The sequence below is a fragment of the Lycium ferocissimum genome, chromosome 5 (assembly GCF_029784015.1).
Source record: "Lycium ferocissimum isolate CSIRO_LF1 chromosome 5, AGI_CSIRO_Lferr_CH_V1, whole genome shotgun sequence".
NCBI lineage: Eukaryota > Viridiplantae > Streptophyta > Magnoliopsida > Solanales > Solanaceae > Lycium > Lycium ferocissimum.
In genome coordinates this window covers 47,921,080-47,948,526 of record NC_081346.1, presented here as the reverse complement: position 1 = coordinate 47,948,526, position 27,447 = coordinate 47,921,080, and positions in this window count along the sequence as shown.

Genomic DNA, 27,447 nt, shown 5'->3' with positions numbered 1-27,447 from the left:
TGTGTGTATATTGTAATGTGTAGAAATGAATAAAATTCATGAAAAGGTTGTGTGTGGTGTGTGTGGCCGTGAGGGCTGCCATGGTGTAGGAAAAAATGAATTAATGTTAGTTAGTATTCTAGTTGTCGTTGTGATGGATTCTATGTAATGAAAATGAAAGTTTGATGATTCAAATGGAAGTTGTGATGGTTATGGGCTGATTTGGAACATAATATGATTTGAATATGCTTTCTTGAATTTATGGAAATAACGTTACAAGCATGTGAATTGGTGATATAGTTTATGAATTGGAAAGAAAGAAATGTGTTGTTATTATTCTTATTGAATTGGAAGGTGTTGGGCGAAGTAGTATGTTGATTGAATCGAATTGAATATGAATTGAATGTTGTTAGTAAGATTGTTGGCATTGTTGTTGATATTGTGGCCGAGTTCCATTCTCGGGTTGTTGTTGTTGAATTGGGCCGAGTTAGAATCTCGGGGATGGCGCATTTACTGGGGGAAATCTTTCGAAATTTTGTAGACAAGTGTTATTTCGAGAATTCACTTTTAGATGCTCAAGTTAACATTTGGTAAATGTGACCAATTTGTAGATTTTGATGGATTTGGAACGTGAATTTGGAGGAACGTAAGAAGCGAAAAAAGGTATGTAAGACTTCACTTTCCTTCTTTGGCATGTCTTAGACGTAATAGGTTTGAATACGTGCCTCGGGACAATTCCTTTCCTAGAAATCCGAGATTGAAATTAGTTACTATTCATTCGGCAGAATTGAATTAAATGCTCATGAATGGTTAAAAAGAATTGTCTAAACACCTAGAACTTGCATGAATAAGATCCGACTACTCTAAAACTCTCATAAGTAATGTCATGAAACGTATTATACGTAAATTGTATATGCCACCTCATTTGACTCGAGGTGGGCCCGCTATTCCCTAATTTCCTCCTATGGCTCCATTTGGCTTATTTCCGTATTACAGTTAAAGGAAACTCTTGAACATCATTCCAACTACCAAGTAATAGTTGTTTTAACTAATCCCTCGATTCCAAGGCAAGATTTTCTTCATAAAAGTTCCTAAATGTTTTCCAAGGTATTCCTTTTTCTCCAATTCCAAGTTGTACGATTTTGAAAGTCCTTATGACTAAAACAATGACTATGATTCTATGATGATCATGATGATGTCAATTATGAGAAAATGACTATGACACGACATGACATGATATGACACGACATGATTTGATATGAGATGATATGCTATGACAGGACACGATACGCTATGATATGACATGATATGAAACGATATGGTACGAAATGACATGTTCTACGTTCTTTTAATGTTATTCTCTATTGGTAGTCTCGCCTTATGATTATCGATCCTTCAAGGTGAGACAAAGCGGCCATGACTACTCCATAATGCGATCGGAGGTTTCCGACCTTACGTCCCTCCGACGAGTACATGACTTTCTTTGGGCTCGCATGCCGATACTCCGTATATGGGTTGGGGGGATGAGATACGTATATATGTGGGAATGGGAAGGGATACATGTTTCATTGCCACTCGGTCGGTCACTGCTTATCATCCCGACGCGGATGCCCGACGCGGGATATATGGGCGAGCCGACGTATTTCGGCGCTACGTGCGAGCCGGCTTGTTCGGCGCTATGATACCATATGACCGTACAAGCATGCATGGCATCCGCCCCCAGGGGCACTCATATGCACAGTCTGCGCGCTTAAAGATATGATCCCTATGTACCGATTCTGTGCCTTTACATGATATGTTCCATATGTACGGGTTTTACACATGACATGTTCCATATGCACAGCCTTACTCCCTTATACGTGATATGTCTCATATGCGTACGTAATATGCTCTACATCTCCATACCGTTGTTCGCACATGATTATGTCTCTTTCTATGTTACCATCCATGTCTTACATACTCGCACATCATTGCCGACCCCTCTTCTTCGGGGTCGCGTTTCATGCCGTTGTGTACACCCGCATGATGCGAAACTAGCATAGAAGATGCCCGGAAGTTGGTAGGCTCCACCTTATCCCGAGGCCGCCGAATCGGGTATATGTGCCATGATGATTTGTTCGGAGTTAGAGACTTTGCGTACGCTGTAGTCGTGGGTATTGGGTTGTCGTGTGTAAACGGCTCCGGCCTCGAGATGTTATTATGTTTCGTGTCACGAGTCTTATATGATGTCAGATTTTGCTTATGAAAAAAAAAATTTCTATATGTTCATCTCTTACTAATTCATAAGTTCATATGTGTAATAAGAGTTAACGGGTTCGCTCGGCTCCGAATATGGGGTCGGGTGCCCATCACACCCTAGTAAGATCGGGGTGTGACATGATTAGCTTAACTTATGCTTCCAAACACTGGCCAATATACAATCAAGGTAAAGGAAACCGTAGAAAACTTGAAAGAGGTTCATATACTTCTCTAAGCTCGTAATTAACTTCCGTAAATTCAAAGATTTTCCCCGAAATCTTCGTTTCCCTCTAATTCCAATTCAATTTAACAACGCAATCAGCAACCAATAATAACAACAACCATCTCATATAAGCCTCTTCAAACTCAAAACATCAACTGGGATTGGCCTAGACCAATGTGGGATTTGCCTAAACCAATGTGGAATTTTTCATCATCATTGGGTTTGCCCCACCATTGGGTTTGCCCCACCACTGGGTTTGCCCCACCATTGGGTTTGCCCCACCACCGGATCTGAAACCAACTGATCATATTTTCGAATCCATATACATAACATACAACATAGCATACATACACAGTACCCGGCCGAAAGGGGGCTTGGCGTACCGGTCACTCATAATTCAGAATACGCATCGGTAAATCAGACCATCATATCATATCAGACTTCGTATCACATCATGTTTCGGAATACACAACATATTTCAGAATACAACCTAGTGCGTGCGAAAACATAATCGGCCCGGGACTTGGCGAAAAATGTAACCACAGAATATACGAACAGAATCGTGAGTAACCAAATACAGTTCAAAACAGTTTCAAAGACTTAATATGTTAATCACAACGAACCATCATTTATAAGCCAAAACAGTAGTCAAATCAGATTTTCTTTTGAATATCACTTGGGAACATCTCACACCAAATTTCAGAAATCATAGTTACGTACCAAAATCATATGCATAAGATCATTATCATAAACTTAAAAGGGTAAGTAAACTAATCATACTTGAAATCGGGATAATAGTCATATTGTATCCTTTCAAAAGTCATCAAAGTACAAAAAGAAAGTCGCAGGGCCCACGGAGGGGTGTCGACCGGAGCCGGCCCCGCCTATGGAAAACAGAGTCATCATACATCATAGAATCATTTTTGAGCATATCGAAGCGATCCGGTTCTATCTGTGAAAGTTACGGACTTTCGTAGTTTTCGGAATCATTTAGAAACAAAATTCTTTTAAAACCAAACTTTTATGCAACTTTTGAAACTTAGTCATACAAAAGACATAAGGGCCAGTATTTCATCTTATCAAGCATACGAAGACCAAGAAACAAATAAGAATCACAGACATGGTCGGATCGCCAGAGTAGAATTCCCTCGGGGCTCGTGTCATAGCCTATTCAAAACTAAGGCATACCAAAAGAAGGAAGGGCCAAGCTTTACATACCTCAAACACTTCCAAAGCTACTCCAAACTCAAGCTAATCACGACCTACGCCTCGGGTTCCCCAAGGTCTACAACAAGTCGTAACATGCCAAACATTAGCTATTGACATTTTGGGCATTTAATTCCAATTTAGCCCTTAATTCTACAGAAATTTGGGCAACATTTCCCCTGTAAATAGGCCACCCCGAGAATTTAACTTGGCCAAATCAATCAACAACAACAACAACAACCAACCTAGCAATATTAATAACCAATCCGAAAGGCAATATAGCATTAATAACTCTCTTTTACATCATTCGACAACATTTGATATATTCGATTCAACGGCCACATTCAAGCCAACATCAACGCTTATACATTCATATACTAATCCAAATCCAACCTAACAACATTCAACAGCATTTTAAACAATTCATACAATATTTCCAACAATCCAACAAAGCTTCAATTTGCCCGAAAACTGTCCCCAAACCCGAGACACATCTATAACCCATTTCTAACTTCCGAATCATGATTTGCATCAACAATCCACACTATAACGATGTCATTCTCATAGTTATACAAGTTGCATCAAATGTACAATAGTCTCCAATTCAGCCCCCAACACTAACGATATCAATTTGAGTCATTAAACTATTATCGTCGACATAGAATTCATAACGACAACAACTAAACAAGAAGCGATATTAATTCATTCTTTGCCATACTACATGACCCATATTCGGCCATATACCCACATACACATATAGATGTTTCTCATTTATTTCTTCACTGTATAATGATCACAACATGCTAACTAGACTTCAATTCATGGCTTCAATACAACACAACACACACACACACACACCTATATACTACACACACCACCTTCACTCCAACATGCCATATTTCATGATTTTCATCCATTTTAACATACTAAAACATACATAAAACCTCTACAACACATAAAACATGATCAAATCTTACCTTTCTTCTTCAACTCCCAAATAGGCTAGGGTTTGCAATTGACACAACGAAGGGTCGGATGACTCGAACAACGCTTCCACCTTACTTAGGGACCTCAACTTAGTGGATTTGCATCAACAAAATATTTTTAGAAGGGCTTGAATGAAAGTTGATTTTCCCTTATTCTTGGCCGAGAGCCTCTAGGCTCTTCAACTTCTTGCTCTTTTTTTTTTCTAAGTGTTGGATGATGAAATGAATTAGTAGTCATCTTGTGAACTAATATAAGACTTATACAAATGTCCCTTGGCCCACACCATGTGTTGGAGCAATTAAAATTGAATACAAAATGGGTGGGCCAATTCAAATGACCACACGGCCAAGTGCAATATAATTGCATGATTTCCAAGTTCCATTAATTCCAATTTTGGTCCCAAATTTTCCTAAGTGTTCCATACCAATAAATTCATGAACAACTTATGTCTCGAAATAAAATCGAAGGTCAAAAGTCCCGACTTTGTATCCCGAAATGGTTTGGTCCCTCACTTACCATAGTTAATCCGAGTTGTCCCAACGTACAAAAATACGGGATATAACATCCTCCCCCCCTTTAGAACATTCGTCCTCGAATGTTAAACTAACCCTACGGGTCATACAAACAATTTGGGCGAGTTTCCTTTTTCAATTATCACAACAATTCATACATCAATTAGCATATCCAATTAAGAAATCTAGATTACTCGTACCCGCGTTCGGTGGCGCCTCCCCGATCCCGTCCACGGGTCAAAGCATATAGGCGGTTCGATATACCGCCGTAATCGGGGGGCCCGCCCCGGCCTGCCCCGCCCGCCGGGAGTCGGCATGCCTCGCCCCATCGGGCGCATAGCTACGGAAGGTGAAGACGAACCGGCAACCGACTCGATGGCAAACTCGGGCCGCATCCACCGGACCGCCCCTGTACGGACACTCTCTCTTAAAATGACCCTGACCGCCACAAGTAAAACAAGCGCCCGTGGAACGATAACACTATCCAGGGTGATACCTCCCACAGTAGGAACACGGAGGTCTGGGCGGCCTCATCTGACTACTGGAACCTGCGTCCAACCGCGAGCACGAAACCCCGGAGCTGCGGCCGCCCCCGAATATCCCACACCCTCTCGATCTCCTGCCGTGAACCGCGGGGGTGTACTACGTGGCCGGGCCGGGAAGGGTGTCCGCTATGCCGCCGCCGAGGCCGCCCGCCCCTCGAGACTCTCCGTATCACCCAGCGGATCTAGCCCTCTCGGGCCGGCCCCCATCATAATCTCTATCGGGCCGACGCCCCTGCGTCGCTCCTCCATACCCCGGGTACGTGCTCGAATCCGTGCGATGTCCATCCCTGTCTGGGCCGCCATCACCGTACAACTGTCAACCAAGTAGTCATCCAGCCCTATTACATACCGGTGCATCCGGTCAGTCATATCGGCTACATAAGCGGGCGCATACCTAGCCAGCGAATCAAACTCCAGACTATACTCCCGGACGCCTCGCCCTCTCGCTTTAGCAAGCAGAATCCGTCCACCCCGCCCGCCCGCCTCCCGAGGTAGAAAATGGGCTAGAAGGCCTCTCGTAAACTCGCCCCATACCGCCGGAGGGGCACCCTCACCTCTCGGACAACATCCAAGACTCGTACTCGCTAGCCGCTACATCGTGCAACCGATAGGATGCCATCTCAACCGACTCGTCTCGAAGCACTAATCAATCCGGTGTACGCCGCATCCGTCTGATGAACTCCCCGAGGGTCCTTCGCGGGCTTTGACCCAAAAACTCGGTGGGCCACAAAGTAGAAAATCACGGCCCGCCGACCGTCGTATCTATCCGCACGATCACCCCCCGATCCGTGCCTCGCGAACCCTGGCCGCCATCAATTCGGTCAATAACCGGACCGCATCTCGCATCGCCCGATCCTCCGCCCCCCGGCCGAGGAGCCGGGGCGCGGCTCTCGAACCTCGGGGGCGGGCGACGGGGCCGCTCGACCCGTAGGGCACTGCCGTCGCTCCAAACCCCCTGACACCGGGCGAGGGTAGCGAACCGGCCATCGGAGGCACACACCGGGCCGGGGCCGGGCGCGGGCCCTAGTAGCTATCCGGGCCCGCCGGTCTCACCTCGCTCGCTTATAGTCTTGCCCTTTCTGGGCAGCTGTGGCCTTCCTCGGAGGCATCGCTGAAATCATAACATTTCGTCAGAGAAAGGTCATCCTGATAACACAGCTCTATCGCACGATCTAAGATCAGAAGGAAAGATAACATCCTAAATGCCCTGTAGCTTCCTGCTTATAGATGTGGTGCACAACACACCGATAAACAAGACTCTACTGGACACGGTCTGTAGACATTCCGAGGACGAACTGCTCTGATACCACTTCTGTCACGACCCAACCCCGTAGGTCGTGACTAGTGCCCGATCTGGGCACCCATACGCACTCAATAATCGAAATCAGCATACAACAATCTATACTGACATAGAGATCATACGTGGTTCCAAACTGTCACATACAAACACGGATGGCTTATACATCTATAAATATCAAACGTGGCTCTAAATGGACGCATACAAACACATAAACCGTACGTGTTCTCGTAAGGATAGGGGCCGTCATAATATGCACAACATGTTAAGGCATATATACACGCGACCGACAAGGGCGCCGCGGCGGATGGGCCGCCCAAACATAACTCACACGTCGCATCCGAACAAAACCGTACATAACCCACATCTATGTCTACGACCTCTACTACGTAATAACGAGAATCATATGACGGGACGTGGCCCCGCCGTACCCCCGAATAAACATAATCATATACATCGGAAGAGTATATACCCAAAATACGCTCTCGGAACAAAGGGAGCACTCGAACAAAGAAATGGAAATCCTACGCCGATGGATCACCCAAACGCGTATCCGTACTGCGGGCATGAAACGCATCCCCCGAAGAAAGGGCCGCGACGAATATGTACCGAGTATGCAAAGCAGTAAGATGTAGTAACAAACCGAGTCATAGTCGAAGTAGGTACGTAAAGTGAACATAATAACCGTAATACCAAAATGTTGTCATCCGACACGCACGTCATGCAACAGGTACGGAAAACAAATATAACGATCGAATGTCAACACGCTTACTCCTGAAATACAGATCACACATATATATACTGAAGCACATCATAACATCATACCTTATCATATGAGCTGACATCAACCGATGTGGGATCGCCTAAACCAATGTGGGATTTGCCTAGACCAATGGGATTTGCCTAAACCAATGTGGGATTTGCCTAAACCAATGTGGAATTTTGCATCATCATCGGGTTTGCCCCACCATCGGGTTTGCCCCACCACCGGGTTTCCCCACCATTGGGTTTGCCCCACCACCGGATCTGAAACCAACTGATCATATTTCCGAATCCATATACATAACATACAACATAGCATACATACACAGTACCCGGCCGAAAGGGGGCTCGGCGTACCGGTCACATCATAATTCAGAATACGCATCGGTAAATCAGACCATCATATCATATCAGACTTCGTATCACATCATGTTTCGGAATACACATCATATTTCAGAATACAACCTAGTGCGTGCGAAAACATAATCGGCCCGGGACTTGGCGAAAAATGTAACCACAGAATATACGAACGAATCGTGAGTAACCAAATACGATTCAAAACAATTTCAAAGACTTAATATGTTAATCACAACGAACCGTCATTTATAAGCCAAAACAAAGTAGTCAAATCGATTTTCTTTCGAATATCACTCGGGAACATCTCACACCAAATTTCGTAAATCATAGTTACGTACCAAAATCATATGCATAAGATCATTATCATAAACTTAAAAGGGTAAGTAAACTAATCATACTTGAAATCGGGATAATAGTCATATTGTATCCTTTCAAAAGTCGTCAAAGTACATAAAGAAAGTCGCGGGGCCCACGGAGGGGTGTCGACCCGAGCCGGCCCCGCCTATGGAAAACAGAGTCATCATACATCATGGAATCATTTTTGAGCATATCGAAGCGATCCGGTTCTATCTGTGAAAGTTACGGACTTTCGTAGTTTTCGGAATCATTTAGAAACAAAATTCTTTTAAAAACCAAACTTTTATGCAACTTTTGAAACTTAGTCATACAAAAGACATAAGGGCCAGTATTTCATCTTAGCAAGCATACGAAGACCAAGAAACAAATAAGAATCACAAACATGGTCGGATCGGGAGAGTAGAATTCCCTCGGGGCTCGTGTCATAGCCTATTCAAAACTAAGGCATGCCAAAAGAAGGAAGGGCCAAGCTTTACATACCTCAAACACTTCCAAAGCTACTCCAAACTCAAGCTACTCACGACCTACGCCTCGGGCTCCCCAAGGTCTACAACAAGTCATAACATGCCAAACATTAGCTATTGACATTTTGGGCATTTAATTCCAATTTAGCCCTTAATTCTACAGAAATTTGGGCAGCATTTCCCCTGTAAATAGGCCACCCCGAGAATTTAACTCGGCCAAATCAATCAACAACAACAACAACAACCAACCTAGCAATATTAATAACCAATCCGAAAGGCAATATAGCATTAATAACTCTCTTTTACATCATTCGACAACATTTGATATATTCGATTCAACGGCCACATTCAAGCCAACATCAACGCTTATACATTCATATACTAATCCAAATCCAACCCAACAACATTCAACAAAGCATTTTAAACAATTCATACAATATTTCCAACAATCCAACAAAGCTCCAATTTGCCCGAAAACTGTCCCCAAACCCGAGACACATCTATAACCCATTTCTAACTTCTGAATCATGATTTGCATCAACAATCCACACTATAACGATGTCATTCTCATAGTTATACAAGTTGCATCAAATGTACAATAGTCTCCAATTCAGCCCACAACACTAACGATATCAATTTGAGTCATTAAGCTATTATCGTCGACATAGAATTCATAACGACAACAACTAAACAAGAAGCGATATTAATTCATTCTTTGCCATACTACATGACCCATATTCGGCCATATACCCACATACACATATAGATGTTTCTCATTCATTTCTTCACTCTATAATGATCACAACATGCTAACTAGACTTCAATTCATGGCTTCAATACAACACAACACACACACACCCCACACGGCTATATACTACACACACCACCTTCACTCCAACATACCATATTTCATGATTTTCATCCATTTTAACATACTAAAACATACATAAAACCTCTACAACACATAAAACATGATCAAATCTTACCTTTCTTCTTCAACTCCCCAAATAGGCTAGGGTTTGCAATTGACACAACGAAGGGTCGGATGACTCGAACAACGCTTCCACCTTACTTAGGGACCTCAACTTAGTGGATTTGCATCAACAAAATATTTTTAGAAGGGCTTGAATGAAAGTTGATTTTCCCTTGTTCTTGGCCGAGAGCCTCTAGGCTCTTCAACTTCTTGCTCTTTTTTTTTTCTAAGTGTTGGATGATGAAATGAATTAGTAGTCATCTTGTGAAGTAATATAAGACTTATACAAATGTCCCTTGGCCCACACCATGTGTTGGAGCAATTAAAATTGAACACAAAATGGGTGGGCCAATTCAAATGACCACACGGCCAAGTGCAATATAATTGCATGATTTCCAAGTTCCATTAATTCCAATTTTGGTCCCAAATTTTCCTAAGTGTTCCATACCAATAAATTCATGAACAACTTATGTCTCGAAATAAAATCGAAGGTCAAAAGTCCCGACTTTGTATCCCAAAATGGTTTGGTCCTTCACTTACCATAGTTAATCCGAGTTGTCCCAACGTACAAAAATACGGGATATAACAGACGTCCAAATCACAAATCACACAGACACGACTGAACAGTGAATACCCATAACCTACACATATATGTCTACAGACCTCTAAGAATAATAACAGAATCATATGACGGGATAGGGCCCCGCCGTACCCGTGAACAAACATATGCATATATACAATAACAGAAGCTGGATCAAAGCATAGGCTCTAGAACAAGGGAGCGCTCCAAGTCAGCTGAACAGGAATCCTAAGCTGGTGGATCATCCAAATAAGTATCTGTACCTGCGCGGCATGAAACGCCCCCGAAGAAGCGGGGTCGCACGAAATATGTACTGAGTATGCAAAGCATGAAATATAGGAAACAAGATCATAGTCAAAACCAGAAGTACGGAAAGTAAATGCAATATTCAAAATATCAAAATGCTTACTCATAAAAATACAAGTCATGCATAAGGCTCTTAGAACGGTGGTCGCCCGCCTGTCGTTGGCGCCACACCACATCATCACACCAGAAGGTTTCAGATCTCCGTATCCCCGTCACACATCATAACACATCATAACATCATAACACATCATAACACCATAAGCGGTACCCGGCCCTCTAGCGAGGAACTCGGTGAACCGTAACACATCATACTGCCGAATATACATAGTGCGCACGATAACATAACCGGCCCGGACTCGGTGAAAGAGGTAATGTGTGAATGCACGAGCAGTCGTGAGCAACTATATGCAATTTAAAACATTTTCAAAAACTCGATAGATAAATCAAAATGAACCATCATTTAAAAACCGAAGCGATAGTCAAATCAAGTGTCCTCCGAGGGTCGTTCGAAAGCATATCAAATAGAGCTCTAGGACTCATAGATACGTATTAAACTATATGAAGTAACTTATGGAACGTAGGGGCATAATCGTCGATATAAACTCGTTAGAGAAATAAGTAGTCGCCGCTCGAAAGTTAAGGCGATAGTTACACTAAATCCTTTCAAAAGTCGTTAGTACCACACAAAGGAGAGTCTCGGGGCCCACGGACGAGTATCAAATCAATCCGGGTCCATTTATGAAAGTTGGAGACCTTATCCATCGTAGAATCTCCCGCGAACGTTTCGAAACGATCCGAGCTCGTCTATGGAAGTTACGAGTGTTCGTAGTTACAAAGCCTTTTCGGAATAAAAACCTTTATAAAATCTTTGAAACCAAATCATGTAAAAACATAAGGATCATGGTTCGACTGCATTAGGAGAGCCAACATTAAGAAATGAATAGAAATCGCACACAAGCTCGGACCTTAAGAATGGAGTTACCCCAAGACTCGTATCACAATCTATTTACGACTAAGACATGCCACAAGAAGGAAAGGGTAAGCTTCACATACCTCGTCCGCTTCCTACGTAAATCCGAACTTAGGCCTCGCTTCTCAAAATCTAAAACAACACCATTTGGTATCAAACATTAGCCATAGATTCTTAAAACTCCAATTTCGACTAGCACTTAATTTTACAGAAATTTGGGCAGCATTTCTCCTGTAAATTCAACATCCCCGATATTTCAACTCAGCTAAATCTTCAACAACAATACCAACAACCATTCTAGCAACATCAACAATTAATTCAAAAGGCATTTTACCATCAATAACTCTTTTCTACATATTTCGACAACATTCCAATTATGCTCAATTCAACTACATATATTCAACTAACACCAATGCTTACATATTCAAGTACTAGTCCGGAATCATTCAATCGAGATTCAACAACATTTCAAGCAACTCGCACAATATTCAAAATAACCTAATCAATACACCAAGCCACCCGAAACCTTCCAACTTCCATAGAAACCACAACAACACGTTTCGTTTCCTCCAAATTCATAAACTACACCAACATTCCACATTTAGCAACATTAACCACAATAATACAAAAACTATGTTAAAATTACATTATTTCTTCCAACAACCTACAAACGATTCCAACTTCCATTTAAATCATTAAACCTTCATTTTCATTATGGAATGCATGCAACAACAACTAAGACATGCTAAATAAAATTAATTCACCATTTCTACACAACACACACAACATACGGCCAAACCTCAACATTCACTTACTCAACTTTAACATCCATATTTTCATGCATTTCATTCATTTCTACCTACTACAACATCCACAAACCATTCATAACACATAAAAGAGAAGATTGAACCATACCTTCTTCACCCACTTCTTCCACTCGGCTAGGATATCACTTCGCAAGAACAAGAGCTTTGCTTGATTCAACTACTACTTCATGTTGTTTAGCACCTTCCAAAGAGTGGAAAACCTAAGAGAGAATAATTTTTTGATGGCTAGCTTTGGTCTTCACTTTTCCATCTCCATGGCCGTATGGCTCTTTCTCTCTTTCTCAAAACTTCTTGATTTTTCTTCAAGTGTGGAAGATGACTAATTAGTCATCTTATACTACTTATAATAATTAATCCATGTGGGCCACCCCCATCCACCTTGCACGGCCACATGGCCTATATTTCATGAAAATTAAGTCTCCAAATTTTCACTTTTGGCCCCATATTTCATGAAACATTAGTTTCCATAATTTCACTTTCAACCCCAAATTTTTCTTATTCCAAATTTACCCTTAACACTCCATACCAATGAAAAGATGAATATGCAACTTGTGCATTAAAACAAAATCGAAGGTCAAATTCTCAACCTCGTATCCCGAAATGGTCTTGTCCTTAACTTTTCATGGTTGGCTCGGAATGTCCCAGCGTACAAAAATACGAGATATAACAGTAAGAACATCATTAACATCTTAAACATACCTTATATGAGCAGCCACCACGAAACCAATATCCCCTATGTTCAACTTTTAGCTTAAAACGACGACGACAACTCGTACTACACTTTATCCTTCTTGAGCCTCGAGATTCGGGGCCTCGAACTTGCTCGGTTCTCCACTTTCTCTCTCTAACTCTCCTCTATCTCTCTCTAAAAGTTTCTGGATCTTTGGTATGAAAATGAGGCAGATAAGGCTGAAAATTCCCCTTAAATAGCAAGGTTAGTGGGCCTGACCCGACTTGGAATCGGGTTGGGCCTAGCCCACTGCCCAGCTTGACCTCTCTGCTTTAAAGCATCCATAACTTTTTATCCCTATGTCACATACAGGCCCACGACCTATGGTTGGAAAGGTATTTCAATTATCTACAACTTTCATTTTTTGGAGTTTTCCCAAATTCCCAAATAATGATGGGGTTACAGCCTCCTGAAGTCAGATCACCCGAAAACGTAACTTAAAAACATCTTTTTGGAGGGCTTCCACTTGGATTTGGCTCAAGGATCCTTCTTGAGTTGTGTTTAACTTCACATATATTATCCATATAACTCATCATATATCCTTTATAAAATCTCGACATGTGGACCCCACCTCAGCTTACGATTACGAGGGCTATATATCTTTTAACGTGTCATTCCAATCATACTGTACGAATTCCAATTATCATACTCATGCTATCCTCATGCTAATACAGTAGAATTTTATCCTTTATACTTGTAATATTTGCTCCTCCTTGAGCTCACATTAAGCCGTCTGCAGCCTTAGTAAGGCGAAATTTTCTGGGGTGTAACATCCTTCCCCTATTAGAAACATTCGTCCTCGAATGTTAAATAAAGACTAATACTCGTATCCAATTCCTATGCTTATTAATATCACTTAACCCTTCACAATTCCTAAAGTCCTTTTCAATACTTATCTTTCCTCTATAAGCTTCAACTTCCCTTAACCTCATTGATGCTTTCAGTTATATTGATTTCTATATGGGATACATTACTCCCTTTCCTCAAACATATATAATCATGTTTCTTTCTCTTCCTTGTTTTATCATTTACTCGTTTAAGCTAACTTTTTTTTTAATACTAACTCACCTCTCGAATGACTCCTTGTTTATCATTGCTTTCGCTCTTAAGTCTCTTCTCATAATCTGATCACATTATTCGAATCATATTAATCTTAGTTCATCAACCTTACTTCTAATCGCCGAGAGAACTTATCTTAACCCTCGACTCACCTCTATATCCTCGAGTAATTTCAACCTAACTCTTAAACTCATTTTGAACCCATCTCATAACCCTCCTTTCAGCTGATTTACAACTATTATTAACCTTTCATTCTTCAATTTACACTTGTGTATCTTACTGATCATAACACACATATATATACTGATCACAATCAATTTTTAACCAAATTTTGGCAGAACCTGCTCTGTAATTTGTACTACCCACCTGTACACAGCTAACCAACAAGCCTCACAGGGCAATAATCAAAATATATCAACATGCCTCATAGGGCCACATTCATATTACAATACCCTATACATACCTGTACAAATGCTCTTCACAAATGGCATTCTCAATTCCATAAGAAGCATACCTTTCTTACTGCAATCCTTAACCTGCAGCATTTACCTCACATAGCAATCATTAATCGTCAGAGAACTTACCTTTCTTACGAACAATTCCAATTTCGCAATCATAGCTGCACTTTACAATCACTTAATCAAAATTCAAATCTTAAAGTTAGCGGCAAGGATTAAAGGCCTATAACACAGCTCTATAGCACAATCTATGATCTCAATGAAGGGAAACCATCCTACATGCCCTGTAGCCTCCTGTTCATAAGTGTGGTCGACAACACACCCATGAATAAGACTCTACCTGACACGACTTTGTAGACAACCCCTAGAACGAACTGCTCTGATACCACTTTGTCACACCCTAACAATGGTAGGGCATGACAGGCACTCGACTCTCATCAGAGTTGAGTGAACCCTTAGAGATTCGCTCTATCAAAACCTGTCATTTCAAAAACTTTTAAAAACGTGAAACTTTTCTAAATAGAAATCATTATCTTTATGACGATTATAAAAACTTTCAATCAAATAAGTACTTTAAGCCAATTGAAATCGTCTAAAATACATACTCTTTTTAAATCCACAAATGACTCAACTGACATCACTTTGTCGACATCTCGACAAATATACCACAGACAACGTCTTCAGAAGTCTCTAAGAAGTGAACCGAATATTATGAGTCGACACGTGGCCTTGACATACCCATAATTATGCATATCTATACATGACTCAAGACAGCCTCCGTAATGAGGTGGAACTTGCCAATCCAGTACCGACGTCCAAGCATTCTAGTTATACACTTAACCTACCAAACAACGGGGCCGCGGCATGAACGCGCCGTCCCTGTGCAAAAGGACGTCGTGACGGACAATGTACTGAGTATGCAAGGTGGTAACAAATCATAATCATAATTTGATTTAGGGGAGAGAAAATCACAATCTAACTCAATACTTGCAGCCTTCGCTGGAAGAAACAAAAATGTGCACACGAAGTCTCAAAACAATCTTTAAGTAAATAATGCAATCCAACACACATGCCGCTTTCGACATGTTAACAGAATGGTCTCTTCGGACAGCCGCTTCCAGCTAGTATCACAATAGTCCCTTCGGACGCCCGCTTCCGGTATAATAATGATGGCCCCTTCGGGCAGCCGCTTCCGGCTTAATATCGCAATCATGTCAACACAAACTCAATCCACAAATATCAATTTCAATTCATATCATAAGTCACTAATCAATTCATCACAATCCAGTTATTAGCCTTAGTCTTTCATAAGAAATTATCAAATTTGTATCTCACTAGACTTAGGAGGACATACTTCCAGGTTTGAGGATAGAATTGTTATGAAATTCTTACTACTTATATTCTATTCAATTTCATCTTATTTCCCTACCCAAAGAATAAATGATCATATCAATACAAAGGGATGATACCATGGAATGTAAACATAAATCGTAAATGAAATGAAGTAGTAAAATCTCGCACCCCCTTCGGAGTGGTTTTGAAAATCAAACTTTATGTTTCCTTTAGTATAAACCTAATTTCCTCGAAATCCTTAGTAAAACCATATACACAACTCAACGTGGCACCTTATGGGTGTTCCCTTCGGAAGTGAATAGGAGTACAATATCAATAAGGCATCACAAGGAACATTTAGACCTTACTCGTCTAAGAATGGAATCATATGGAGTACATATAGAACGAATAACAACAAGAATCATGCCAAAAGAAGAAAGGTTTGCCTTACATACCTTGTCGCTTACGTGATTAGCTTAACTTATGCTTCCAAACACTGGCCAATATACAATCAAGGTAAAGGAAACCGTAGACAACTTGAAAGAGGTTCATATACTTCTCTAAGCTCGTAATTAACTTCCGTAAATTAGGGCAAAGCATTTTTCCCTGAAATCTTCGTTTCCCTCTAATTCCAATTCAATTTAACAACGCAATCAGCAACCAACAACAACAACAACCATCTCATATAAGCCTCTTTAAACTCAAAATATCAACTCCCAAAGATATACACCAAAAACACCAAGATACGCTTTGTATACAATATCTACATTTACTTTATTCTCCCAAATTCAAGAACACCAACTTATCAACAACATCAACAACAATATCAACAATCATTTTATATCAATATCCAACTAATTATATCCATTTAATCATCCCAAAACAGCCCCCAAGTCATTTGATATCCAAAAATTATAACCGAACTTTCAACGTCATTTTCTTTATTCTAACCCGTCAAATCCATCAATGATCATGGTAAGAACATCATTAACATCTTAAACATACCTTATATGAGCAGCCACCACGAAACCAGCATCCCCCAAGTTCAACTTTTAGCTTAAAATGACGACGATAACTCGTACTACACTTTATCCTTCACGAGCCTCGGGATTCGGGGCCTCGAACTTGCTCGATTCTCCACTTTCTCTCTCTAACTCTTCTCTATCTCTCTCTAAAAGTTTCTGGATCTTTGGTATGAAAATGAGGCAGATAAGGCTAAAAATTTCCCTTAAATAGCAAGGGTAGTGGGCCTGACCCGACTTGGAATCGGGTTGGGTCGAGCCCACTGCCCAGCTTGACCTTTCTGCCTTAAAACGTTCATAACTTTTTATCCCTATGTCACATACAGGCCCACGACCTATGGTTGGAAAGTTATTTCAATTATCTACAATTCATTTTTGGAGTTTTCCCAAATTCCCAAATAATGATGAGGTTATGGCCTCCCGAAGTCTGATCACCCGAAAACGTAACTTAAAAACATATACATGCTTTATAAATTTTCATTATAGGCGCATCGTCATTTCTTGACATTTATCATACTCATAGATCCACCTCAACATCTTTTTGAAAGGCCAAGTGTTTTGTATTCCTTTATTTTGATGGAGAATTTATAAAATTTATCAAATTAGATCGCACAACAACCGCATGCCCAATGACCTTTCTTACCACATTAATGGCAAAAATTACCTTCACCTTATGAAGGACAATTTTAAGAATCCATAATGTTATTCCTTTTGTATTACCACAATGATGATTATTATTATTTTGTACCTTGCAAAACGTCACATATATTTATGTGATCACAATAATTATTTTGTCCTCTTTCAGACTTTTGATCTATTGCTACCACATTCACTTCAAGGAATGAAGCATATACAGTGGGACAAGGTTCAAGATTTTTCATCAAAAGCACATTATTTTGCTTTAGTCATCATGCTATCATCACCATGGTACATTAGGACTTAAACTCAACGCCTTGCCCATATAAAGGCGTGTTAGGCCATAATATGATAGGACTAGAATCCAAGGTCTTATCATTATCGTGCACAAGGACTTAAACCCGATGTCTTACCCTTATAAAGTTGTCTAAGGCCACAACGTGTTGGGACCCAATTGTAACACCTCGTGCATTCTGGATAAGGTCCGACCTATAAGGCAAGGGTATAATGGAACCTGTTATATCCCGTATTTCATACATTCGGATAATTCGAGAAAGTCGTGGAAAGTTAAGGACAAGATCATTTTCAAGAATTATTTTAATGTACGAGTTGTTAGGAATATTATTTATGAACATTGGTGGTATGGAAATATTGAGAAAGGCCAAGGGTAAAAAGAGAAATTTGTAAAATGGCCAATGGTAATATTGAGGAAAGTCGAGGGGCAAAATGGGAATTTTACACAAGGTTCATGAAAATTCAAAAAGGGCCATATTGGCCATGTGAAAAAAAAAAAAAAAAAAAAGATGACAAGTTGCCATAATATTCATCTTTTATACATGGAAATTTCTAGAATTTTGGAGAGAAAGAATAAGGCTAAGTGTCCATATTTCTTTACTTAAAGGACTAAAGAATAAATATGGATAGATGGAAAAAAAAAAGGGGGGGGATAAATAAGATATATTTCTCTTCATCTTTTAGGAAAGATGAAGAAACTTGGAGAAGGAGAAAAAAATTAAAGGGCCATACGGCCATGACCATGGAGAATTGAGGTCTTCAATTTTGATCCCAAAAATTATTTTCTTGTTGTATTCCCACTAATTCAAGGGTTCTTTACAACTTGGTGCAATTGTTTTGGAAGAAAGAGCACTTGTTTCTTCAAGTTGACAACTTGGTTAAGTGAAGAAGATTGTGGAAAAAGGTAAGAATTAATCCCTTTTTATTATGTTATGAAGGTTGGTTTATGTTGTAGAATGTAGAAATGAGTAGAAATTATGGAATTATGGAAGTTTGCAAAGTGGGTATGTATGTAAGGGTGTAGCCGTGTATGTATATTGTTGTATATATAATATGAGTTGAATTTTATGTTGTATTCTAGTTGTGGTTATGGTGAAATTTATATTGGAAATGAAAGTTGAATGAATTTGGTTGAAGTTGGGAAGTGGGAATTATGGCCATGTGGTGTGGAGATAGAAATGGAAATGAATTAATTTTGTTTAATATGTTAGTTGTGTTGTTGTGATTCTTACGATGTAAATGAAGGTTAAATGGTTTAAGTTGGTATTGAATTGGAATGTAGAAGATTATGTCACTTTAGAATGATTTTGTGATATTATGGAAATGAAATTGTTAAGATGTAAATTATGATTATGGTTGATGAAATTGGAAGATGGAAATATGTTATGAATATGTATGTTGAAGATTAGAAGTTTTGGATGGATTATGGTTTTGGTGAAAAATTTGTATACTTTGTGAATATTTCGTAGAAATGATATGAAATATTTCCAAATTGTATTGTAATGATCTTGATTAGTAAATGAATATGAGAAGGTTGGTATTGATTTGAAAATGTGAAGTTGGAATGAAAACTATTACACTATGTTGGAAAGGAGACTAGTTATGCTATATTGTGTTTTGTAATGATTGTTTGTGTTGTTGGGTTGTTGTTGTTGATATATTGGGCCGAGCTAAGTCTCGGGGATGCTATATGTATAGGGGAAATGCTGCCGAAATTTCGGTAGACAAACATGAATTTAAGTTGAACTCTTGGAAGCTACAACTCACAATTGGTAAACATGACCATTTGTAGATTTTGGAGAAAATGGGATTCGAATTTGAGAAGCTTAGGAAGCGGGAAAGGTATGTAAGGCTTACCCTTTCTTCCTCTTGGCATGTCCTAGATATACTAGGCTTGAATTTGGACCTTGGGGATGACTCTATTCTTAGAAATCCGAGCTTATATTTATCCCTTTTTCATTCAGTAGAATTGAACTAAATAACTTACGCTTTTTTGTAAAGAAATGTTCAAACGTCCGTAACTTTTGAAAATGAAAGCGGAATGCCTTGAAATCTTCGAGGATGATCCAATGGCACATAATGACCACGTTTTTATGTTCGTTACCCGACTTGACCCGAGGTGGGGCCCACAGTCCCCGAGATTTAATTGTATTGTTCTATTTGCCTTATTTCCGTAAGATAACTACGGAAACCTTTGACTATTTTTCCGAATTTGATATAAGTAATCTGGTAACTCGTATATGAGCATTCCGGTTCAACTATTCGATATAAATGCTTTGGTATGAATGATCGATTTAAATATTTTGATATAAGCATTCCGATGTAAATATTCCGATATAAGTATTCAAAAATAAATATTCCGATATATATGTGTTACGGGACATGTATGTTCGATTTGTGTCCGAAAATAAGCGTTCGGTATTTTGACTAATGTACTTTTTTTTTTTTAGTCCGTTTGTTTCAGCTTATGGTTCTCGTTTTTCGTATTGCATGCCTTACATGCTCGGAGACATTTTTCGTACCGACCCCATTTGGGGTCGCGTTTCATGCCACGCAGTACTCCCGTGATGAGTCAAGTTATTATAGAAGGTGTTCCGGCAGAGATGGCAAGCTCCATTCTCGGAGGGTCGCCAAGTCGCAGTTTGTTTGTTATGATTTCGGGACGTATGTTGGAGACTTTGGCAGAGGCGCCGTGGGTATTGATTGTCGGTCCGTACGTTGTCTCCATCACCGATATGTCAGTCTGTGTTATGTATTGTCTTTTGTATGATTATAAATTTGTTCGATTTGAAGGCTACGAGAAAGGAGATTGCTGAAAATTTTGCTATGTATTTTATCTTATTTGATTTAAAAAGTTTGGCGTGACTTTGTATGCGGTAAGAGTCTGAGGGTTCGCTCAGCCCTAAGTAAGGGTCGGGTGCCCATCACATCCTAATAAGGTTGTGTGTGACAAAGTGGCATCGCAGCGAGGTCCGTCCTGGGGTTGTACGCAAAGTCGTGTCCATGATAGAGTCCTCGGGACGGTGTGGCGCGCCGCATTCATAAACAGGAGGCTACGGGGCATCTAGGGATTGTTGACCTTCTTTTCCGTCATAGATCGTGCGATAGAGCCAAGTCATAGGAGAATGAAATTCCATATGTAAGCCTTACATACGACGGAAGGAAGCAAGTAACGATATGGAAAGGTTACAAGGGCAAGTACGAAAATATTTGTTCGTTATCTCGAAACAGTAAAGTTACGGGATGGCTAGAAGGTGATATGTAGCCATATGCCCCGTAAGGTATTGTTGGCATTTGCGGTGTCTGATTTCGAATAATAAGAAATTGTGAAAGTGATATGGAAGACCGAAAAGGGCAAAACGGTAATTGCAAAAGAAAGGATGTGTTACGAATATGCCTCGGAATCAGAAACTTTGACTGGCTCCGGATTATGTAACAAAGGCCATATGAAAAAGCGTACGCGATTATAGCAGCATTAAGGCACTGAATTCCACTAAAGTTTCGAGGTTAAGCGTGCTCAGGTGGGAGCAATTTCATGATGGGTGACCCCCTGGGAAGTATGCAAGAAATTCCAAAGATTAGTCTGTAAAAGACAAATGAAAAACTAGAATAGCCTAAGTGAAATTAAAATATACGAGATGGTTGGAGACCATAAAAGGCCACGCAACGCGCAACGGGCTAGACTAGAGTGTCACACCCCAATTCCACTAGGGTGTGATGGGCACCCGATCCCATATCCGGAGCCGAGCGAACCCACAGACCTTTATGACATACAAAATCTTATTATGCTTTTAAATCAAATAAAATAAAATACACGTAAAAAACTCTCTCAAAATATTCTTGTCCGATGTTTTCCAAATCAAACAAATCTATGATCATACGAAATTTAACGCATAATACAGAAGGACATATCGGCTGATGAAGCCGCATACACAACTGACATACTATACCCACGACTCTGTATGCAAAGCCTCTGACATCATTCGGAAACCATAACACATATACTATACTCTGACTCGGCAGTCCTCCAGGAGCAAATGGAGTTTGCCACCACCGCTGGGATATCTTCTATAATATCTTCAACTCGTTTGGGAGTACCTGCGCGGCATGAAACGCAGCCCCCGGAGACAGGGGGTCAGTACGGAAAATGTACCGAGTATGTAAGGCGTGAAATACAGAACAGGGAATCATAGCCAAAAATGGAAACTCTACAGAACCAGTAAGACTGTGAAAAGTCATCAATACGTTTTCTTTTGCGTAACAAAGTAGTAGATCTCAAATCATAATTCAAATACATATACATATACATACTTATGCACATAACGTGTCCCGGCCCTTTAGTGAGGGACTCGGTGAACAAGGTCGAGGTGCATATCGATACCACATACCCTTTTATACATATAACGTATCCCGCCCCGTTGTGAGGGACTCGGTAAATGGAATCACACATATCAATATCATGTATAGCATATGCATATAACGTGTCCCGCCCTTTATTAAGGGACTCGGTGAATAAAATCATGTATGAGCGTAGTTATATATCATGTATGCAAATAACGTGTCCCGGCCCTCCCGTGAGGGACTCGGTAAATCATATATCATGCAAACATATAACGTGTCCCGGCCCTCGGTGAGGGACTCGGTGAATAGAATCATGTATGTCACATCAAACGTCATATATGCATGTAACGTGTCCCGGCCCACCAGTGAGGGACTCGGTGGATAACGTGTCCCGCCCTTCGTCAAGGGACTCGGTAGAGGGATCCGGTCCGGATGCGCGCCATCATCACATACGTGTCCCGCCCTCTGCGGTGGGTCTCGGTGAACAATACAAATGGAGTACGCACGAGAACATGTCCCTGCCGGGACTCGGTGAATAGACATATAGAGACTTGCACGAACGTAGTAGTGCGAAACCATATGCATACAAATCAAGACTCGCACATATACACACTTACCAATATCCGAAGATTCACTAGAATAGTCATACGTGATGTCGTCAAATCGACATCCAAAACATCGTAGTTTACGTAAGATATTCCTATGATGTTCATAGCAAATTATTCATAACATTACTCATATCATAATTGTTATATCGTATTACATACCGAGATTAGAATACTCTTATCGAAATACTTTTTGTCGAATATTTATATCCGAATATTCATACTTTAATACTTTTATCTCAATACTCACGCGAATATTTGTATCGAAATACTTATGTCGTAATTCTTGTATCGAACACTCATAACGAATTATTTATATCGGATTACACTCATATTATAATATTCATATTAGGGAACTTATATCAAAATACTTATATCAAAATATTCACTTGAAGTATTCGTATCAAAATGTTCATATCGGGACACTTATATCGGAGTTGGGAGCACTCATATCAAATCACTTGTATCGGACTAGTTGTATCGTAATAGCCAAATCGGAATACTTATATCGGAGTTTCTAAATACTTATTTCAGAGGATACATACGAATCACAACAACTCGAAACCATAGCCGAAAGTTTTCCTTAATTATCATACGGAAATGAATCAGATAGGACAACACAAATAGGTCTCGGGGATTTTGGGCCCACCTCGGGTCAAGTCGAGGTAGTGTACACAAATTACGTACATTAAACTTTATGGGGTCACTTATGAAGGTCTTAGTGTCATTCGGTTCCATTTGGACAAGTTATAGATGTTTAAGCAATTATTTCAACAAAACATGAAAAACTTAATTCAATTCTATTGAATGAAAAAGGGACAAATTCAAACTCGGATTTCAAGGAATAGAATCGTCCCCGAGGCTCGTATCCAAACCTATTAGGTCTAAGACATGCCAAAAGAAGGAAAGGTAAAGCCTTACATACCTTTTCCGCTTCTTACGCTACTTCCAAATTCAATTCCCAAACGCTCCAAAATCTACAAATGGTCACATTTACCAAATATTAATCATAAGGCTTTAAGAATTCAATCTTAACCAATACTTGTCTACAAAATTTGGGCACATCTCCCCGTACGTACAACATCCCCGAGATTCTAACTCGGCCAAAATATCAACAACCATACCAACAACAATACCAATGGCGTCAACAATCACTACAAAACACATTCTAGCATAAATAGTCTTCTTTCCAACATAGTGCGACAACTTCCAATCTAACTTCGCACTTCCAAACTAATATCAATGTTTTCATATCCCTTTACTAATCAAGATCATTCCAATAAAATTCGGAAGCATTTCATATCATTCTACAAAATATTTACAAAATATACAAAAATTCCACCAAAACCATAATTCATCCGAAACTTCTAATTTTCAACATAAATTTTCATAACACATTTTCATCTTCCAATTTCATTAACAATAATCATAATTTGCACCTTAACACTTTCATTTTCATAATTACATAAATCTACCATAAAATCACAAAACTTCCCATAACAACTTAACAACCAACCTTTCATGCTAATACGTACTTACATCCCTCCAAATTCACCAACTAACATAATAATTCACATTTAGACTTCACTTCCATAATTACATAAAAACTACATTGAAATCACATAATTTCCTATAATCATTTTCAACAATTTTCCATACCAACTTGAACCATTTCCTTCCATTTCCATCACAAGGCTTCAACAACACAATTAATATAACAAATAAAATTTTAATCATTCCTTTCCATGCATACCATTTTCGGCCATGAATATATATATCCATAACACAAAATTTTCATACTCTACATTCCTTTCCACATTCCACAACACTTATATATATTTCTTCCAAGACAAAAGGAGTAAAATCTTACCTTTTTCTTCTTATCTTCTTCACTTGTCCAAAGTGTTAAATCGACAAAACAAGCGGTCTATCCTCCGAAACAACTATACCACGTTGTAGAGGACCCTTGAATGAGTAGGAATACCACAAGAAAATAATTTTTGGGAGAAGATTTCAAAGGGGCAAAAATTCAAGAGCTTGGCCGTATGGCCCTTTTATTTTGCTCTTCCTTGTTCTTGTTCTCTTATTTCTTGAAGTTTCTAAATGTTTCAAGACAACTTAAATGATCCCTTATATTAATTTGCCACATGGAAAATTCCCATGGGCTTGGGCCATTACACCATGGCCGGCCAACCTCACTTTTGGGCCAACCCGGTTGGTCCCGAGTTGGGCATAGCCCACTGATCTTTCGACCTTAAAATGTCCATATCTCCTTGTACCGACGTCACCTGGGAACCCACGACCTATGGTTGGAAATCTAATTCAATTATCTACAACTTCTATTTCTTTGTATTTTTCCAAATTCCAAATTTATAATACCGTTTTTGCCCCTCAAAGTCGAGTCACCCGAAAAACATTTTCTTAAAAATATTCGTTTTGGAGGGCTTCCACTTTGATTTGGCCCAAGGGTCCTTCTTGAGTTGTGTTTAAATCCACATATGTGATTTATATAACTTTTCACATGTTCCAAAAAAAATCTTGACGTGTGGGCCCCACCTCAGCTTACAAATAATCCGACGTTAAAAAAAATACGGGATATAACATAGAGAATAGACAGAAAGTACGTCACGGCTCTGGAATTTGGATAGGCTTGAATAGCGTCTGGAAGTATTTTGTGGGTTAGTTGATACTAATTATATGTGTATATGTATATGAACATGTATGATATCTCATATGTGAGGGTATCGATGGAAAGTAAAAGGAAAAACTTATTATAAGAAATCTTGCTATGTTGTACACGGAGTTGAAAAGAAGAACTGTTGGCATATAAGGAGCCCTTAAAAGGGGGGGGGGGGGGGAGGCTATATTATATTAGACCAAAAAGGGATCACCGTATTCTCAAGTACCAGAAGGGAAACCTATGACATAAACTGAGGATTCGTGTGAAGGCCAAGGAGCATAAGGTAAAGGATAAGGAATGGGCATAAAGAGAAGAACGACCATAAAACGGGACCCCGAAGTGCTACAAGACCTCATAAGATCAGTTGAACATTCGAGGACGAATGTTCTAAAGGAGAGGATGTTATATCGTATTTCATACATTCGGATAATTCGAGAAAGTCGTGGCAAGTTAAGGACAAGATCATTTTCAAGAATTATTTTAATGTACGAGTTGTTAGGAATATTATTTATGAACATTGGTGGTATGGAAATATTGAGAAAGGCCAAGGGTAAAAAGAGAAATTTGTAAAATGGCCAATGGTAATATTGAGGAAAGTCGAGGGGCAAAATGGAAATTTTACACAAGGTTCATGAAAATTCCAAAAGGGCCATATTGGCCATGTGAAAAAAAAAAAAAAAAAAGATGACAAGTTGCCATAATATTCATCTTTTATACATGGAAATTTCTAGAATTTTGGAGAGAAAGAATAAGGCTAAGTGTCCATATTTCTTTACTTAAAGGACTAAAGAATAAATATGGATAGATGGAAAAAAAAGGGGGGATAAATAAGATATATTTCTCTTCATCTTTTAGGAAAGATGAAGAAACTTGGAGAAGGAGAAAAAAATTAAAGGGCCATACGGCCATGACCATGGAGAATTGAGGTCTTCAATTTTGATCCCAAAAATTATTTTCTTGTTGTATTCCCACTAATTCAAGGGTTCTTTACAACTTGGTGCAATTGTTTTGGAAGAAAGAGCACTTGTTTCTTCAAGTTGACAACTTGGTTAAGTGAAGAAGATTGTAGAAAAAGGTAAGAATTAATCCCTTTTTATTATGTTATGAAGGTTGGTTTATGTTGTAGAATGTAGAAATGAGTAGAAATTATGGAAATATGGAAGTTTGCAAAGTGGGTATGTATGTAAGGGTGTAGCCGTGTATGTATATTGTTGTATATATAATATGAGTTGAATTTTATGTTGTATTCTAGTTGTGGTTATGGTGAAATTTATATTGGAAATGAAAGTTGAATGAATTTGGTTGAAGTTGGGAAGTGGGAATTATGGCCATGTGGTGTGGAGATAGAAATGGAAATGAATTAATTTTGTTTAATATGTTAGTTGTGTTGTTGTGATTCTTACGATGTAAATGAAGGTTAAATGGTTTAAGTTGGTATTGAATTGGAATGTAGAAGATTATGTCACTTTAGAATGATTTTGTGATATTATGGAAATGAAATTGTTAAGATGTAAATTATGATTATGGTTGATGAAATTGGAAGATGGAAATATGTTATGAATATGTATGTTGAAGATTAGAAGTTTTGGATGGATTATGGTTTTGGTGAAAAAATTGTATACTTTGTGAATATTTCGTAGAAATGATATGAAATATTTCCAAATTTTATTGTAATGATCTTGATTAGTAAATGAATATGAGAAGGTT